At 41.5% G+C, this 9,866-nt stretch overlaps 1 non-coding gene across 1 annotated transcript; it reads right to left on the bottom strand.

Moving 5' to 3' along the window:
- Nucleotides 1-8,637: 8,637 nt before the first annotated feature.
- Nucleotides 8,638-8,742, bottom strand: LOC141832699 (small nucleolar RNA R71). The gene has a single exon (XR_012602136.1). It is a non-coding gene; the product is annotated as a small nucleolar RNA R71 (small nucleolar RNA).
- Nucleotides 8,743-9,866: the final 1,124 nt, after the last annotated feature.

Raw genomic sequence — 9,866 nt, 5'->3', positions numbered from 1 at the left:
AGAATCAATTGGGCACAGAGCCAGTCGTGTACGGAGTCGATGTTGGGATCGTCCCGGTGTAATGTGTGTGTTTACATATTTCGAAAACGTGCACAATGAAAATAAAACAACAATAATTAATACTAATTATTACAACATACGCATGCATATTTACAAAATAGCAAGTATAAGACATGATAGGAATTTAAAATTTTACAGAATAAACTATTCTATGCGTACCTAGCGTATGACACTAAGCGAGAAGGGCATCAATCACATAGTCCTCGTCAGAGTCCCACCTCTACTGGTGATTCACGCGAAGTGATCTTCTGGACAGCTTCCAAAGTCTCAAGTTGTGTCACAGTCTTCGGTACTAGCCGATGAGCAGTAACGGTTGATATGAGAGAAAATCCTAATATCGGAAACACGCGACAATACATGTCGTGATCGTTTCTGGGGCTTTCTATCTATCGTCGGGAATCAAATTTTGGACAATACAGTAACAAAGAAAAGGACTGGAATAGTTTCTAAAAAATAAGAAAATCACCATAGGCGGTGTTCTGACAACAAAACCCTAACAACTATCCGATCTTCCGGAAGTCGTAATTTCTCTAGCCAATAAAGGGTTTAGTGGCACCTCCTCCAGTGAACAATTTGGCGGCAGCAAAGCGCTGAGCGGATATTGAACCTGGGCAAAACCCTAGTTCTGGTGAGGTCGTCTGACGGTGGCGGATTAGGGCGATAGAATAGGGGAGCGGCAAAATAGGAAAATGGTGGCGATCAAAATAGCGGAGATCAGAGGAGAGGAGGAACTCACTATGAGGATTCCTCGTTCTCCAATGGCGTCATTCTCCGTTGATCGACCGAGAGCAGAAAGCTACCAGGCAAGCATCGGTGGTGGTGGCAGAATAGGGCAGAGAGGAGGAGGAAACTAGGGTTTGCTCGTGCTCTTCCCTCGGCGCTCATGGCGTCTTTTAAAGCCTCCTTTCACGAGGTTTTCGCTGGTGGACGCGGAATCGCGAAGCCCGTTCGTCGATTCTAATGAAATCGCGAGCCGCAGGGATGAAGTCGCGAGCACGCATCATGGACTGTGAGGGCAATTTGGGTGCGTGCTGAACCGGAAGGGAAAGAAAGAAACCCTAATTGAACCGGATCGATTTTTTAGGGTTACTGTAGCAAACTGGTTTAATCTTAGTTCGCTTTATTCGATGACTAAACGACCTTTGATTTGACCTAAACCAGTTTTGTTCAATTTGTATTCGCAAGACGAAGCTCCTCTTCTCTTCTTTTTTGCTAAAATAATTTCCATTATAAACCAAACTAAGTTGGATTAATTTGGTTCAATAACCAAGACTTCTCTGATTTGAACCAAACTAATTTTTCATGTTGTTTGGTCCAACCAAACTAATATTCTCTCGATCTGAGAATCCAATTCTCAAACTCATTTTAAGTCCTTCAGAAAACTTCTTGTGCGTGTGACCTAATAGGTTCCCGATTATGTTGGTTGTCCGTAATTAACCATTTATTACGGAACAATCATGAGTGACACTTAGTAGTACATCATGATCCCTAATTGATCGAAAAATCAACGATTGATTTCAGAATGATTTCTAAACATTTCAGCAGCTTTAATAAACGTGTCTCGTTCCTTTCACCATCTTATATCCGCTTTGTTCAGGACATGGTCTGTCTGTGTCAGTCCCCACTAGGCTGACTATGTCACACATAGCCCAAGTTCCTTTCTTATCTTGTGGATTCAAGTTACTTGTACATATGTCCAAGAGTGTCATACTCTTGACATGTGTTGCTTTGGCCAAAGAGTTCCAGTAACAATCCTAACAAGCGGTCGTAGAGTATACGTCTCCTTTTACAAAGAGCAGTGAATCCTCTGTGGGTTATTCAAACACCTTCGGGCACTTCAACTTATACTCAATCATCCCGGGTCCACACCTCATCGGAGATGTCTGCTTAAGATGTCAAACTATAAGCCTCCATGACCAAAATGACTTGAATACCGCAAGTCTAATGAAACTCGCACTTAAGCTGCATTGAGATCTTCATTGACATATGTATAAGAAGTATATGAAGTCTAAAAGCAAGTCACTCCAATGAACTGATTACCTTTAACCAGCATCCACGTTTAACTCTCAACGTCCAATGTCTCCAGCTAATGAGAACAGCTGCTTGTCGGACCAAAAAGTTTAAACATGTTAGTCTTAACAGAATCGATGACATTTATATTCATCAATTTATCGTCTAGGGATAATTTCAATACATTCATAATTACACATGTAGAGGTTCTCACAAGTTGTGATCCAATCACAAATTCTCTCATGCTATGAAATGTATTACGGACATTCAGTAGATAAGTTTAAGATTCAATTAAACGTAATAAAATATACACTTAAATAGTAAATTTTATTTATTATTTAAAGGGCAGCCCGGTGCACGAAGCTCCCGCCATGCGGGGTCCGGGGAAAGGATCCATTGTACGCAGCCTTACCTTGCCTTTGGCAAGAGGCTGTTTCCAGGATTTGAACCCGTGACCTCTAGGTCGCATGGCAGCAACCTTACCGTTGCGCCAAGGCTCCCCTTCTTTATTTATTATTCAATAAATTAATAATACAACCATAAGGCGATTGTCTTAGGACACCTCTCAAACATAACAAGCCCCCATTTTGCCTAAAGCCAATCATCATGAGATCTAATACCATACACCTCTATGTGTTCATCAAATTTACTTTGAGATAGATGTTTTGTCAAAGGATTTGCTAAGTTCCTTTCGGTGGGAATCTTCTCGACTTGAATTTCTCTTCTACTAATAATTTCTCTGATCAAATGATAACGTCGTAGGATATGTTTGGATTGATGATGAGATCTATGTTCCTTTGCTTATGCAATTTTTTCATTATTGTCGGAGTAAACAAGTAATGTTTCAACAATCATTAGAACCACTCTAATTTCTATGATGAACTTTCTGATCCAAACTGCTTCCTTTGCTACTTCACAAGCTGCAATGTATTCTACCTCCATGGTAGAATCGAAAATAATGTCTTATTTGAAACTCTTCTACTTATTGCGCCACCATTTAAGGTGAGTATGTACCCAAACTGTGACTTGGAATCATCCTTGTCTATATGGAAGCTGACATCAGTATACTCACATATAACCATATCACCGTCTCCATATACCAAGAACAAATTCTTAGTTCTTCGTAAGTACTTAAGTATTATCTTGACATCCGTCTAGTGATCCATTCCTGGATCTGACTGATATCTGCTTGTGACACTCAGAGGAAATGATACGTCAGACCTAGTACATATCATAACATACATGATAGATCCTATCGCTGAAGCATAGGGAATCTCATTCATGCAGACCCTTTCATCTTTTGTATGTGGACACAAAGACTTTAAAAGGTGAATACCATGCCTAATGAGTATGTAACCTTTCTTGGATTCAAGTATGCCAAATCGTTTTAACACCTTGTCTATATATGTAGACTATGAAAGATCAAGCAACCTTTTCAATCTATCTTTATAGATCATAATCCCAAAGATATAGGTCACTTCTCCCATGTCTTTCAAAGAGAACCTTTTGGATAATCATAATTTAACTGATTGTAGAATAGGCATGTCATTTCCTATTAGTAATATGTCATCGACATATAAAACAAGGAATACGATCGCACTCCCACTGACCTTCTTGTACATATAGGGTTCATTGAGATTTTGTGAGAAATCAAACTCTTTGATTACCTCATCAAATCGGATATTCCAACTCCTAGATGTTTACTTCAATCCATAAATGGATCGCTGAAGCTTGCATATTTTATTTTTATCAACGTATATGAAACCTTCGAGTTGTATCATATACACATCCTCAAATAGATTCCTATTAAGGAAGGTTGTTTTCACGTCCATCTGCCATACCTCATAGTCATAATGAGCGGCTATGGCAAGGAGTATCCGAATGGATTTAAGCATAGTGATTGGTGAAAAAATCTCATCATAGTCAATTCCTTACTTTTGACGATATCTTTTTGCCACTAATCTAGCTTTATAGGCAATCATATTACTGTCCATGTCAGTTTTCTTCTTGAAAACTCATTTGCACCCAATGGGTTTAATGCCCTCAGGTGGATCCACCAAATCTTAAACTTGGTTTTTATACATGGAATCCATTTCCAACTTCATGGCTATTAACCACTTATCCCTTAGTAAACTTTTCAAAACTTTTTCATAATTAGTAGGTTCCTCATCCTCAATGAGCAACACGTCTTTCGATTCACTTATGAGAGATCCATATCTATCTGGAATATTGCGTGTCCTACCAGATCTTCGAAGAGGTCATTGTTCTAAAAGTTTATCTGATGGCTCATCACTATGAGTAATCGGTTGTGGTTCTTGACTAGGTGTCTCATCAATGTCTATTTAAGTCTCCTAGACTTCACTAAGTTCGACTCTACTCCTACTATTTTCTTGCAAGAGAAACTCTTTCTCTAGGAACATAATATGCCTCAAAACAAACACCTTTTGTTCTATGGGATGATAGAATTCGTAATATCTTATTTTCTTAGGGTATCCAATAAATAGACATTTGTTAGACTTAGCTTCGAGTTTATCTGACATCGTCTGCTTCACGTAAGCAGGACAACCCCATATCTTCAAGTAAGATAAATGAGGTTTCTTGTTACTCCATATCTCATATGGAGTAGTAGAGACGACCTTGGTCGGAACTCTATTTAACAAGTAAATAGCAGTCTCGAGTGCGTAACTCTAAAAGAAATTAGGAAGATTTGCATGATTCATCATTGACCTTACCATGTCTAACAAGGTTCGATTTTGCCTTTCAGATACACCATTATGCTGAGGAGTATATGGCAGAGTCCATTAAGATAATATCTCATTGTCCCTTAGATAATCCTGAAACTCTTGACTTAAGTATTCACCACCTCGATCAGATCAAAGTATTTTAATACTTTTACCAAGTTATTTTTGTTAGATACAAGAAATTTTCCTAGTGGGGGAGAATGGAATTCGTCTTGTGAAGGCAAAATGAACGAAACTGATTTAGGTCAAATCAGAGATTGTTTGGTTAGTGAACCAAATGAGTAAGTTTTGAACCAAATTAAACCAATTTGGTTTGGTACGTGATGGAAGAGATTTTGTCAAAATGAATGCAATGAGAATCTTCATCTTGTAAAGACGAATCGAACAAAACTGATTTGAGTCAAATCAGAAGTCATTTAGTTAGTGAACCAAGCGAACCAAGATTGAACCTGGTTCGCTACAGTAACCAGTTCAATGGTTATAGTAAAACCTAGGTTTTAAACCGTTTAGCCCAAACCCTGATCCTAATTTAAAATTATTGTTACTCCTCATTATGACTGAAATATATGTTGCTTTTTTGTGCGACCCATGACACCAAGGATTGGGTTTTCTGAAATCGACGCGAACGCTGTCGCACGCCCGCGTTTGACATTGAAAACCTCACAGATTGTAGGCTTTAAAGGCCGCGTGTCGACGGAGCAAACCCTAAACAGAAATCGTGACTTCTGCTTCCTACTGCATCGCGCCTCCTTTTTTCCCTGATCACCCATCTGCACAGACCTGCTGCTACGCGCTCTCCTGCTCCATCGCACCTCTCATCGCCGTCGTCCCCTGCCGTTGCTGATCACGTGGAGAATCCAAGTGCCGCAATGACTTGCTGAAGACCTACGAGCTCTCCATTCTCAACGACGTCGAGTTCGCACTCATCATCTTCTACAGTCGCGGCAAGCTCTTCGAGTTCAGCGGTAACCCTTCTAATCTCTTCCTAGGTTTAGATTTGTTGCTAGGTAGGCTTTATGTGCAAGGAATAGGGTTTTGCTGATTCGGGCCAGATTAGCATGATTTCGGCGCTAGTCTTTTCATGAGTTGCTCTGTTCGATTGGGTTTCGGTGTGATTGTTGTTCTGTGGGATTGATCGATTTTGTGAATTGTTTGGAATTGGATTTTGAATTCATGTGGGATTTGGGATTTGTTGGTTATGTTCTATTGTGTTGTTCGTAGTCGTGTGGATGTTAATGGATTAGCTGTTTTATAAGGTGAGTTCCTTGTTGATCCGGTTAGGTTTTATATCGATTTTTGGTGAATTGTTTAGATGTTGAGAGGCTGCTTCAGTTGGGTGTTGTTCTATTGGAATTAGGGTTTGATGTGCGTAGGGTTTATATATGTATTTACGCTTTATTTGCACATCTTTCTGAGTTTATTGCTAAAATCTTGTGTGCATTGCATCCCTTATTTATGCATTTAGGCACATATCTTGCATTTCCTAGTTCGGAGATCTGCTCGTGTTTTTACTTGTTTCAGGATGGAAAATGGAGCAAAAACGGGCAAAAACGAGTAACAATTGAAGACAAGGCAAGACAGGGCCGTGCCTCATAGGCACGGCCGTGTCTATTCAGCTTCCTGGCCGTGCTTCACAGGGCACGGGCGTGTGCACAAACAGAAGACCAACAAGCCTGGGCCGTGCCTCACTGGCACGGCCGTGCCAACATCCCCCATCAGCAGCAGAAGAGGCCGTGTCTACCAGACACGGCCGTGCTTTGAAACAGAAGCCAGCCGAGACTTGGCCGTGCCTCACAGGCACGGCCGTGTTTCCAACAAGAAGGAAGCACTGCTGTTGGCCGTGCCCACCAGGCACGGCCGTGTGTCAAAACAGAAGGGTCCCAGCAGCTGGCCGTGCCTCACAGACACGGCCGTGTCCAGCAAAAGAAGAGAAGAGTCAGGCTGTGGCCGTGCCTCACAGGCACGGCCGTGCCTTCAAACAGAGCCAAGTGCAAGTCTGGACCGTGCCCCAGAGGCACGGCCGTGCCCCACGGACAGAAGCCTCACTGCCTCAGGCCGTGCCCCCAAGGCACGGCCGTGCCTCCTCCAGTGACCGATGCCCACACGGGCCGTGCCTCCCAGGCACGGCCGTGTGAGCGGGGGCGTGCTGACTTTCGTGACCTGCATATAAATAGGTCCTCTTAGTGACCTAAGAAAGGGGGGAGACCTTGGAGAGCCACCGGAGCTGTTCTAGAGCCACCGACGCCTGTTTCGGAGCGAGATTCGACGATCCATCCACCGATCCGACTGCTCCAGTCCATCCTCATCCCATCTACGCAGAGTTTGCAGTCCGAGGAAGAAGATAAGTCTTATTTCCTGCATTTCCTTGTTGTATCTTTGGATTAAGATGTATTCTTTCCTTCCTTTGGCTTGTAACCTCCACGCTATGGAGTAGTTCCCTAGATTCTAGGATGTAGGATGAATCAGATGTAATGGATGATTGTATTTGGATTTGATTAATCTACCGTTTTCAATGATATAATTGTCTATTGCTTTGTGGATTTATGCTTGTGATGAATGATAAATTGTGTGTGTATGAATCCATGAGGGTAGGGATTGATTATGAATTGAGGAATCATTAGGCCGTACACCGGGGCGCTTCGTGACAGGGAGAATGCCTTGAACCGGGCGAGTTTCCGAGGGGTTTCTTAATGCATAGTTAATTCTTATGAGGGATAGTTAGCGGTCATTCGTTGTTGGGGAGAGGTCCGTAAAAAGATATCCTGTGACAGGGGATAGGGTTCTTTTAGTACTCCGGGGCGCCTGAGTGACACGGGAATGCCTTGAACCGGGCTTCTAGAACCATCTCAAACCGACAACGAGTGACGTAAGAACACCAATGCTTTATTCCGAGGATACCTGACGAGGTCGAATTGGATAAATTGGTTAACATCCCTACAATTGAACAATTATTGAGGAAAGGTAGAGGATCCAAGTCAATCAATCCATACTCTGAGGAGTCCGAAGTCCTAGGATCGTTTCACAACCCAGTGTCACAGTCGATTCCTTTCTCCGAATTCTAGGATAAAGTACTTTAGAACACTCCCATCTCCCCCACACAACTCATGCTCAATTTTCTCTCCACCTTTTTGTGCTAAATCTAGTAAGTAATTCCACGGTCCCTGTGGATTCGATCTTTTTATTACTTGACGACATTCCGTATACTTGCGGAACGCTATCAAGTTTTTGGCGCCGTTGCCGGGGATCGTGCGCAATTATTTACTAATCTAGCACATTAAGTTTTTCTTTTTGTTTTCTTTTATTTACATAGCTTCCATTTATTCTTTTTATTCTTTCATTGATTGGTACATTCATTTATGCAGAATTCTTTTTCTGAAGGATATTCATATCTTCTTTTATTTGTGTATGCGTAGGTCCTGACATACTTTCAAAGGATTTATATACTCAAGAATATGTCTCGAAAATCTTTGAAGGACTACGCAGCACCAAAGGCGAGAGGGATGTCATCATGCATCACCCCTCCAAACATTGAAGCAAAAAGTTTTGAAATCAAACCAGAATTTATTACAATGGTTCAGAAAAATCAGTTTGGAGGAGGACCAAATGAAGACCCTGGCCTGCACATGAGAACATTTTCAGAATATTGCAGTGTAATGAAATGTCCTGGGGTCAGTTTAGATGCAACAAGACTTCTGCTATTCAGTTTCTCACTCAAAGATAAGGCGAAAGATTGGTTCAATCATTTACCACAAAATGGAATATCTACTTGGGAGCAATGTGAAAAGATGTTCTTGAACAGATTTTATCCCCCAAGTAAGACAGCCCAAATGAGAAATATGATCACAGACTTCGAGCAGAATGATGGAGAATCTTTATTTGAAGTTTGGGAAAGGTTTAAAGGAATGTTGAGAAAATGCCCACATCATGGATTGGATCAATGGCTAATCATTCACATCTTCTACGACGGAATCAATTCTCAAACAAAAGTACATTTGGATTCTGCTGCAGGAGGTGCCTTAATGAATAAGAGCGTTAAAGAAGCCGAAGAGTTAATTGAATGTGTGGCTCTCAACCAACATCAATGGGCTGATAAAAAAGATAACATTCCAAAGCCTCCTGGGAAATGTGAAACAGGCACCAGTACATCATTTATGGCTCAGCTAGAGAGCTTGAGTAAGAAGAAAGAAACAAGTCAATCAAGCAAGGTTAGTGCAGTGACTTCAATTTCTGAAGCTTGCCGCAACAACCAAAGGCCATCTATTCAAGTTCCACCTAAGTCAAATAACGAGGTGTCGGATACCCAGAAAATGTTGAAAATTCTGGAGGAACTTCAAGGTAACATGGTCAGAATTAATGAGAAACTTGATGACCATGATAAGAGGATGAAAATGCAGGAAACTCAGATGACTCAGATGAATACTTCCCTCACCTCCAGAACAGTGGGTACATTCCCAGGAAAACCAGTCCCTAGCCAAATGGAGCAATGTTATGCTATTGAGTTGAGGAGCAATCCGAATATTAAAGGGAAGAAACCTTATATGATAGCTCCTCTGGAGGGTATTCCAAGCACAACTACCGCTGAACAACCTCATTCCTTTATGCCTAGTATTGAAGATGAACCTGAGGAACTTGAGATTGTTATGTCCGGTGGAGCACAATCTAAGAAAACCTTAGTGCAAGAGATACCCATAAATCAAAAGCTCCAAGTAATGGATGAAGAGTTTGAGAAACTACTTGGCAGAGTCAAAGACATCATGGTGGATGCTCCCCTTCTTGACGCACTTACCGAGATGCCCAGATTATCAAATTTCATTAAGGGACTTGTATCCACAAAGGACCTCACTCGGGCCAAAAAGATGGTGGCGCTCCCGGAGGAAGTGAGTAACATAATATTAAACAAGGGACTTTCTCCTAAGCTCAAGGACTCAGGTAGTTTTACCATTCCATGCAAATTAGATAATATTTCAATTGGTAGAGCTTTCTGTGACCTAGGGGCGAGCGTCAACATCATTCCCCACACAACAAGTGATAAATTTGGATTTACGGATCTTAAAC

This window comes from Curcuma longa, chromosome 7 (genome assembly GCF_044706935.1).
Source record: "Curcuma longa cultivar G26 ecotype Majalengka, Jawa Barat chromosome 7, ITB_CL_G26_1.1, whole genome shotgun sequence".
NCBI classification, from domain to species: domain Eukaryota; kingdom Viridiplantae; phylum Streptophyta; class Magnoliopsida; order Zingiberales; family Zingiberaceae; genus Curcuma; species Curcuma longa.
This window is presented reverse-complemented; position numbering and strand designations above follow the sequence as displayed.